Here is a 10,265-nt window from a genome sequence, read left to right as displayed (position 1 = left end):
CATTCATTGGATAGAGTGACCAGTGAATCCTTGGGATGTACCCATCTCTATCTCTTCCAGTGCTGGGATTACAGGTACATGAGACAGCATCCAGTTTGTTTGTTTGTCTGTTTGTTTTTTGGTTTTTGCTTTTCTATGTGGGTTTTTGGTTTCTTCAGCTTTTCATGCATGTGAAGCATTTAAAAATAATACTAGTTTTATTATATTATAGGCAGACTCATATGGCAGACATCTCTCTGGCCCATGACCTCTTTTAAAAGTGTTATGTTGTATTAAGGCAGACACATGCGATATTGTTTTATTTTAACGATCTCATTAAATTGCTGTCACAGGATGAGTCATTGTGAGATGAAATTTTCTTTTTTATTGTAAGTATTTTTATTAATTAAACATTTTATTATATATGTTTATATTATTATACATATATACAACAAACTACCTATAGTAAGAAGAACCATGACACAATCAGGAATTATATACATATTACATTCTTAGTGTTTGGCTATTCGTATTTGACAATGAAGAAAACACCTTTCGTATCTCGGTGCATGTAAAATTCTGAATGTAAATCAATCTCCATCACATCTGGTCATTATCAACTTAAAACATCTATCTAGACCTAAAAATATCTTAACTCCTAAACAACTAAGTTTCATTGTAAAACTAAGCTATCTGGTCTTCAACTCCATCAGAGACTTGAGAAGAAATAAACTTGATTACCTGAGTATGCCAGGAGTGCAGGTTAGTAGCTTTGCAAATGAGAAGATGACAGAGACAATTTACTACCTGAATAGTCACCCAAAATCCTATAATACTGGAGCATCATCTTCAGCCATCTGGCCCAATATATCTGACTGACATATTTGTGAGGCAGGAACAATTGAGGACATGCTTCCCTATCTTGCCAGAGGTTGGCTGTCGACTGCCTGAATCCAAGGTTGCCCTTTATAAGGCAGAATTCTGTCTGTGGTAGAAATGGTGAGATGAAATTTCAAATGGCAGTCATAGGACAAGGCCCAGTCTCTGAATTTTGAGAAACAGTACATTATTCTACATGGGACACGGCTGGTGAAGAAATGCCCATGTATGAAACTGATTGACAGTTTCCAGTGAAACTCCATGAGGAGGGCAGAAGAGATATATTCTAATGTCAAGTTCAAGCCAGATGACTTATTTTTTCAATTTTTTATATTTTATTCATTTATTCATATTACATCTCAATAGTTATCCCATCCCTTGTATCCTCCCGTTCTTTCCTCCCTCCCTCACTTTCCCCTTACTCCCCTCCCCTATGACTGTGACTGAGGGGGACTTCCTCCCCCTGTATATGCTCATAGGGTATCAAGCCTCTTCTTGGTAGCCTGCTATCCTTCTTCTGAGTGCCACCAGGTCTCTCCATCCAGGGGACATGATCAAATATGGGGCACCAGAGTTCCTGTGAATGTCAGACCCCACTCTCCAATCAACTGTGGAGAATGTTTTGTCTATTGGCTAGATCTGGGTAGGGATAACCCAATTGAGAAATGGGGCTCGGAACTAAACAAAGAAGTCTCAAAAGAGGACTATCAAATGGCTGATAAACACAACGAAATGCTCAACCTCCTTATTCATCAGGGAAATGCAAATCAAAACAACTCTGAGATTCCATCTTACACTCATCAGAATGGCTAAGATCAAAAATTCAAGCGACACCACATCCTGGCAAGGATGTGGAGAAAGAGGAACACTCCTTCATTGCTGGTGGGAATGCAAATTAGTACAGCCACTTTTGAAATCTTTCTGGCGCTATCTCAGAAAAATGGGAATAGGGCTTTCTCAAGACCCAGCTATTCCACTCCTTGGAATATACCCAGAAAATGCTCCACCACACAACAAGAACATTTGCTCAACCATGTTCATAGCAGCCTTATTCATAATAGCCAGATCATGGAAACAGCCTAAGTGTCCCTCAGCAGAAGAATGGATAAAGAAACTGTGGTATATTTACACTATGGAATACTACTCAGCTATTAAAATAAGGAATTCTTGAAATTTGTGGACAAATAGATTGAACTAGAAATGATCATAATGAATGAGTTAACCCAGAAGCAGAAAGACTCAAATGGTATATACTCACTTATATCTGCATACCAGCCCAAGGGGCATGTCCCATGAAAGTCTTCACTTACCAGGAAAGTGGGACAGAGGGGAGGACATACTATTGGGACTCTAGGTGAGAGAAGCATGGGAGAATGGCAAAATAGAAGGATCCAGAGGGTCCTAGAAACCTACAAGAAGAACATTATGATGGGCAGATCTGGGCCCAGGGGTCCTGCTCAAACTATGGCACCAGCCAAGAACAATACATGCCAGATGATTTAGGACCAAGCCACACTGCTCAAGTGACTTTACTTCTCAGTCTAACTTCCTGCCCTGTAAATCCAAAAAGCATTTGTTATATTATTCTCACATATCTAAATATTCATATTTGGAATAATTGGCTTTAGAAAGCTATGTGGTTCCTCCTGGATTATCTGTGGGCTCTCAGTGTCAGGGACATTTCTGATGAGAAGATAAATATATCCACCACAATTGACTCAGGGAAACTGACCCATAGAAGGAATTTTTTATCCCCAGGTTCCCTTTTTCACCCTATAAAAAGCAAGTCGCCTGTAAAATAATGTACAGTCTACACTCCCATGGAGAGACTGTGTCCCTTCATTGTTCTTGTCCAAAGGTCAATGGGCTTCTAGCAAAAGAAAAAGACACATGATGGCAATCAAGTTATACAAGCTACCAACTCTTCATTTGCTATGATTAAAATGAAGTTATAGGGTTGGAGAGAGAGATAGCTCAGCAACTTAGAGCAATTGCTGCTCTTTTGACGGACTAGTGTTTGCTTCCTAGAACCCTATGGTGACTCACAATTGTCTGTAACTCCAGTTCCTGGGAACCTGTGGCTCTCTTCTGACTCACATAGACACTGCACTGGATACACATGCAAATATGCAGGTCAACACTAAAATTAAGTAAATATTTAAACTAACAGAAGATAGTTTAACTTTTATGATTGAATTAAATTAGCCATAGCGTAGGTTTTCATTATATCCTATAAAGGATAACTGATGGTTATTCAAAAATATGGGTAAAATAGGGATAATAATACTTTCTCAAAGATTTGTTGTAAAGTTTTTAGAACAATGTTTGGGGAAAGACAAGTTCACTATATGTTTCTGATTAATAAAAGTAAGTTAAGGATCATTGAACCAGTTGATACTCCAAGGTATGCCATAAGCACAGCAAATCTAGTTTGTTTACAGTTAAGCTTCAAAAGAACAGATCATAGCAAACCAGGTGAAGATTTCTTCAGATATTACTTTTCAGGGGCTCTCTGGAGCTTCTTTGTTACCAGTCTATGTACAGGTTCAGTAAGAGACCATGTTTCTAGGGAATAAAGTACTAAGTAGGACACCCAAGTCCTCTCTTGTTATACACACACATTGGGCATATGACATACACAATCAATCAATGTAATGGACAAATTTGAAGCCTATTTTTTCAAAGTTCATCTTCTCCTGATCTATTTTTCTCACCACACATTTAGACTGTGTTAAACTCTAGAAGCCACAAATAAAAATAATTTTATATCATTCCTCCTTTATATCCTTCATTGACTATGTCCCTTGGCTCAGGCTAGTGCAACACGTTGTAAAATAGTCTTAAAGAATCCAAATGCTCATTTTTCTGAAGTCTCAACTTTTTCTACCATCTCTTATCCTCCAATCAAGGTTTGTTATGTGAAACATACAAAATAGAATATGTCTTAACTGTGTTAGTAATAGGGCATAGACATCAAACCTTCCCAGACACCCTGTAAACACTAACACTTCACAAAAGAACATGCAAACATGTGTTAATTAAGGACAGATTACTAGTAAGTGTATCCATTTACTAGGATACAAATGTCCTTTCTTGCTACCAGTGGAAAGGAAGCACCTGAGTGGTGAAAATGAAGTCTAAGAGAAAGAATCAGATAGTTCCTTCTAGACAATGCCTCATGAGGCCTTGATGCATATGTTTTATATACATCTTCACTGAAAGCTTTCCTACCTGTGGTAGGAATATTCATGAAAGTGTTCTGCATAGATATTTCTTTCTTATGGAAACCTAATGAGAATAATGCACTGGCATGTGCTGAACTTAATAGGGTATTTCAGTTCTATGAGACTCTTCTAGGAGACAGGACAAATACAAATTAGAAGAGAGAAACCTTAAGCAATCAAGGCTTATTTGCTTAACTTCAATAAACATGCCAATGCAGTTTTGCAATAAGTAATATACTTGTGGTTAGTTACCATCATGAGCTCAGTATTTATACCACAATGGAGAGTAGACTGAACAGGAAGCCACTTGGTTTTCTACATCACTATTATGCAGCAGGTTCAACTGAAAATCTACATCTCATCCAATGTCATCCAGAGGCCAGTGAGCATCTGGTCAAACTTGGCAGGTATTGAATAGTCAGTAAGAAATAAAGTATAACATATATGACCAATGTTATATTAATGTAATTTCTATGATGACATAGCACATACATGTAAAATTATATATATATATGTATATATATATATATTTCTTGCTCATAAAACAATGAGAATATTAATGCTTGGAAATTAGTTAGGAATAATTCATGGATAGGAGTCTTTTTATTTAATTGTACTGCTACATTTGATAAGCAGCCTTGGAGTTTTCTGCAAGACGTAAAAAGAAGAGGGAAACACATCCATATTCATAATGACCTTTGCTTTGTCACTACTGATGCGCATCATCTGCCCTCCCACTCTATGGCTAGAAGCAGTCCTAAGACTTCATCAGTTATAAATGTGTATCTTTTAACCTTTTAACCTACAGTCCCACTTCAAGCACATGCATGACTAAACAGAAGGAAAAATTGATTTCTAAGACCCACTGAGAGTATTCACCCACTAATACATGTTTCAGTCTGTTGAAATAAGCACAGACTTCAGTGTTTCCCCCACTATTTTGAAGCTTGAAATTATCTTTTATGCTCAGACACTCATTTCCAATTTTCTATCAATTAATGTCCTATAATTTAAAATTTCTACAGTATAAAACTCCTTAAATTAAGAGTTTGAATGTATTAGCACTGTCCAGTTAGGCATTATCAACTTTACTTTAGCATTTACATCACAAATATGTGCCATGTTCTAGAAAAACTAGTTTCTTTGCCTGTTAAGCTTTCAGACTTTCCAAGACTATAGCCAAGCATACTCCACATGCATTACAATGTTTAACCCCATGGAGGAACTCAGTTCACATCAAATGCATTAATGTTTATGATAGTACCTTTGAAAAATAATAGCAATTGATTTATATCTCATTTCATACATTGGCCAAGGCAATCCAAGGCAGTACAGAGTGAGGCTGCTACATCTTTAATTCCAGCCCCAGTGCTCACTGTGTCCATCATCAGTGCTCAAGTTGCTTTGAATTTAATGAAGGACTATGATCTGTACCGTTCTTCCTTGCTATGAATACTGCTCATTATATTTCTTCTGTTTTTAGCAGCCTCAAAAAAGAAAGAAATAAAAAAAAAATCTACTCAACCCCTTTTCAAGAAGGTGACTAATGACAAATACTTTGAACTAGTCTCTGGCACAACAATGGGCTAGATTTGCAGATCACACTATTGCACATACTTGGAAATAGCACACAGCTCTGTAACTCAAAGTATTATGACATGTATTTGGCAAGAAAATTGGTAAAAGCATTAGTAAATTGTTTTTTATCAAAGTGATGCTTAATTCTGTGAATTTTCCTTATCTTTCACACTAAAAGAATATGGGAATCTGTAAGTGAACAAACCGGAAAATTATGCACAAGTATTCAAATTTCAGAAATATACACATAACACTGGAAACTTCCTAGCAAATGATTCCTACATAGTCCAAGTGTTATATAGAACTAAGAGGAACACCTCATATGAAATTAACTTACTTCATTCACCCCAGGGATTCAGCTTTGTTCTAGCCAGAATGATATGATCTTAACCTTCTACTTCAGAGAATATTTCCTATTCTCTATGATGATCCCACAATACCACAGACAGGTAGGTTAGGACACAAGCTTATGGCAGTTGCCACTTCTGGAGATCTCAAGTCAAGATCACAGGTCTTTCCACTGCAAGCCTCCTTTATCCTCTTATAAAGCCAGTAAGGCTGACAAGGGAGGTGCCATCCAAAGGACCAATTGCCACGCACAGCCCTGCTCCCACAAACATGATAGTCAGCTCAATTACACCTTCCCAATAACTCATATTGGCTATTAAATTTCAACATGCAGGTCCCCAGAGCACATACTTAAACTATATTTAAAGAGTAGCAACTGACACTGATGGTCACCCATTGTCTCTCACTCTCTATCCAGAACTTGAGCTTTTCTTTTGTATTAAAGTCCAGATGTTCTATTAATCACAGAATTTCTTGCGCTTGGCTTCAAGTTGATCAACATGAAAATGTAAAATTCTCAAATTCTAACAGGAGAATGACACAGAGGCAGTTTTGGTAGAGCAACTACAGGTGGCATCCAGGGATACTACACAGGGAACTAGATGCAGCAAATGTCACCCTGGTGCCTTAATGAAGTGATAATCTCAGTGGTGTGACACGGAACAATAACTAAAAGTCAGATTATGTACCTAATGGAAAGCCTTTGCTTCAGGTACCCACTCTATCATTTCCTATCAGTGAGATCACACACAAATGACTTAGCTGTTCAAACCTTGGTTTCCTCTTCTGTATTATATTTGCTGAGGGGAAAATCAGTAATGCAGACAAATTTAAGATTTGCTATTTTGGCTCTGTTAATGCTTGAGGAAGCTTTCTTATTGCCTGTGTGACATTACTGTGACATGTACATTTCTAATCACATTTTTTCCTAGGTGGGTTTTATGATACTTTAAACACTTTAATTAGCTACAGAATTCTGTGATTTAAAACAATAGTATAGGCTGGGGAGACGATTCAGCAATTAAGAGCATTGGTTGCCTTTACAGAGGACCCAGGTTCAATACCCAACACCCATACAGTGGCTCACAGCTGCCTCTAACTCGTGTTTCAGCAAATATTGTCTCCTCTTCTGACCTACACATGGACCAGGCACACATATGGTGAACAGACATACCTGCAGGCAAAACACTAGTACAATAAAAATAAATATTAAATAAATAAATAAAATTAAAAACAGTATGCCAATGACTAATGAAATGCATATGGCTAGTTTTTTTTTGAAGTTATTGCCTGGCATTAGTTTTAATTATTGAAGGGACATGCCACCTGAGTAAGGAGGCTTACAGTGGCTTAGTGGGGAAAATAATTGATTAGTTAAGCTGTTTGGGGGAGGGGTGTCCTCTAAGGCTCCAAGCTCAGTTCAAACTAGTTTTCACAGATTTCCTCTTAGATATCCTTTACTGTCAGCCCCAAATACTCATCTCATATATCAGACTTATCTTTGAAATATTAGGCTAGCCCTTGTGAATACTGATCCATAACAAAAGGTGCACTTGTGTCCCCCGAGACCATGAATTTCATAAGGAAAAATTGCATTGTTCATATACATGACCTAACCAGCATGTCACCTTGTAATAAACAATAATTAGTAGAAAGAAACATTGAGAGAAAGGAAAAGGAAAAAAAAGGGAAAAAGGAAAGGAAGGAAGAGAGAAATGGAGGGAGGAAAGGAGAGAAGAGCTAAGTGGGGAGAGGGAAGCGCAATGCATTCTTTTAAGTATCAGAAAAGTATTTGTACTGTAACTGCCTGAGTCCAAAAAGAAAAAGATGATTTGATGTCACAATAAAACTACATACAGTGTCAAGTTCAAAATTGGCACAGCTAAAAGAAAATAAAAATAATATTCATTGTTGGTTCAGTCAATAGAATACACTCACAGTTTTCTTGCTCTGGGTGCTTTGGGACTCTGAAACTAGGACATGACATCATGGGCCCAGCTGCTCCTGAGTCTCTGCTCAGGCATTTCCTTCAATTCTATCAATCACAAACCCTTAATTCTGCTCTTGCCCCAGCCCAGCTGGAGAGCACCTGCTAAGGACTGACCATGTAAAATCCACTCTACTCTTGGAGACCAGTTTCTAGGGCGGTATTTCGTTCCTTCCTGAATTCTTCACCTTTGAATGTGCTGACAGGGGTGTTGGAAATTACACTCAGAGCCATATGGCACAGCTGAGGGGCAGCATATGGCCAAAGATTACTCAATGCTGATCTTCAGCAACTTTAAGCTCACCTTCCGTCCCTCTTCACATGGGAAGTAGTGATAGTGTTGAAATTCTGCACATCGGACAACCCTGTCATTCATATGGAAACATAAGACTCGTATTTAGCATCCAAGATAAACTTGCTTTCATTTTTTTTGAGCAATGATAATGCATAGAGGGGGAAGAATATCTATACATCGACTTATCTGTGATCAACGAAAATCAAACTGCTTGACAGTTATTAGAATGCAATTTGCCCACTAAAAATGTGGCTTTGGTCAATCTATGAAGATTGCACCTACAGATTTAGGTAAGAGTTATGAAAAATGCAGAAGAGAAAAATTCCTCTTCTACAAACAGAGAGTGTACTAATATACAGTAATAAACCGAGATGATGAGTAGAGAGTGGGGCTCTTTGTCAAATCAAGCAAGATATATATTTTTATTGGCAAACTGAACTATGTGAAGAGGTATGTGTACAAAGCAAAATCAGGAAATCACATATTAATAATCAAAAAAGAAAAAGTATGTGTATATAAGAATATATTCCAGGAGGTATCTCTGAAAATTACTTATTATCAATACCATAATTATTAAAAATAAATACAAATGTTATAGTGAGTTAGAATTAAGAAAGTGTCAGGGCACTTGGCAGTGGTTTGGTCATGTTATAATGTTAGCTTCTTAGAGAGTCAAATATCAGGAAAATATGCTCTTGGGATCTCTTGCTGGGATAATAAATGTACTTTACTCTGGGTAGCATCCTTTAATATCTCAATGGATCAGAATAGTTGTCATCTCAGTATGTTTTAATTTGTTTGTCTCAACACTGGACAACCAGCTACATTACCAATTAAGATATAGGTGACTGAGCTCTCAGTAGTCTTGGAGCCTAGGATCGAGTTTCAAACCTATTAGTGGAAAAAAAAGTAAACATTCAATCCTTGGCAGCACACACCTAGAATTTAGACTGTAATGGTTCGATGGAAATAGTTGAGAAATGATGGCATCATCTCCTTTCCTAGTAGACAGGTAGTTTCTAGGCTCAAAGCCAGGGTTTGGATGGGTGAAAGCCTCTGTTCCTAACTTCACCTGCCCAATGCCAAAATATGTCTCACTAGAGAGAGAGCTTCACCTGCCCAATGCCAAAATATGTCTCACTAGAGAGAGAGAGAGACGAGAGAGAGAGAGAGAGAGAGAGAGAGAGAGAGAGAGAGAGAGAGAGAGAGAGAGGGAGGGAGGGAGGGTATATATAATGGAGAAAAAGAAAATTTAGAAAATTTGAACACAAAATCAAAAAATAACAAAATAAAACAAAAAGTCACAGCTAATAAAATTTCCAAATAACCATAACTTTTTCAAGCTGGGTCAAAAAGACTGTGAACAGGAAATGTTGAATTCCTCATGGCAATCCTTCATCAAATAGTCAATAGCTCTAGCTTTCTGACAAAATTTAACTAGTTATTTGGTATTAGTTGTGCAGTCAAAAGGCAGTAATCAAGATTAAAGAGACAGACAGACAATTTCTCCTTTCTATACTTGAAGTATTATCTCAAATGCAATTTTATACAGAAGCCTACATATTTATAAAGGCTTCCCAATTTCTATGCTCTCCATTTTCTTCATTTCCCCCAATAATTTAATCTATATCTTTTTAGTGGAGCTATCATTTTTTTTCCTTCCAAGCTTGGTTCTTGGCTTTCTGTTTCCACAGGTTTCCACAGTTCCACAGGCCTGATCTTCACTGACATTATAGAAGACAAATCCAAGACATTTCTCTTCTCTGTGTCAGAATATAGTGACAATCTAGAACACTAATAGGTATATATAAATTTAAATGTTTTTTCCAGAGGGCCATTGGCATAATACTGTGCACTCATACTCTCTTTTTTATTATCAGAATGAGGGCCATTGGATGAATTTATTGGAACAATGAGATAAACATATAAGAGTAGAAACAAAACAACAACAACAACAACAACCAACCAACCAAAC

Source organism: Acomys russatus, chromosome 2, assembly GCF_903995435.1.
Source record: "Acomys russatus chromosome 2, mAcoRus1.1, whole genome shotgun sequence".
Classification (NCBI taxonomy): Eukaryota; Metazoa; Chordata; class Mammalia; order Rodentia; family Muridae; genus Acomys; species Acomys russatus.
Note: the sequence above shows the minus strand (reverse complement) of the source record.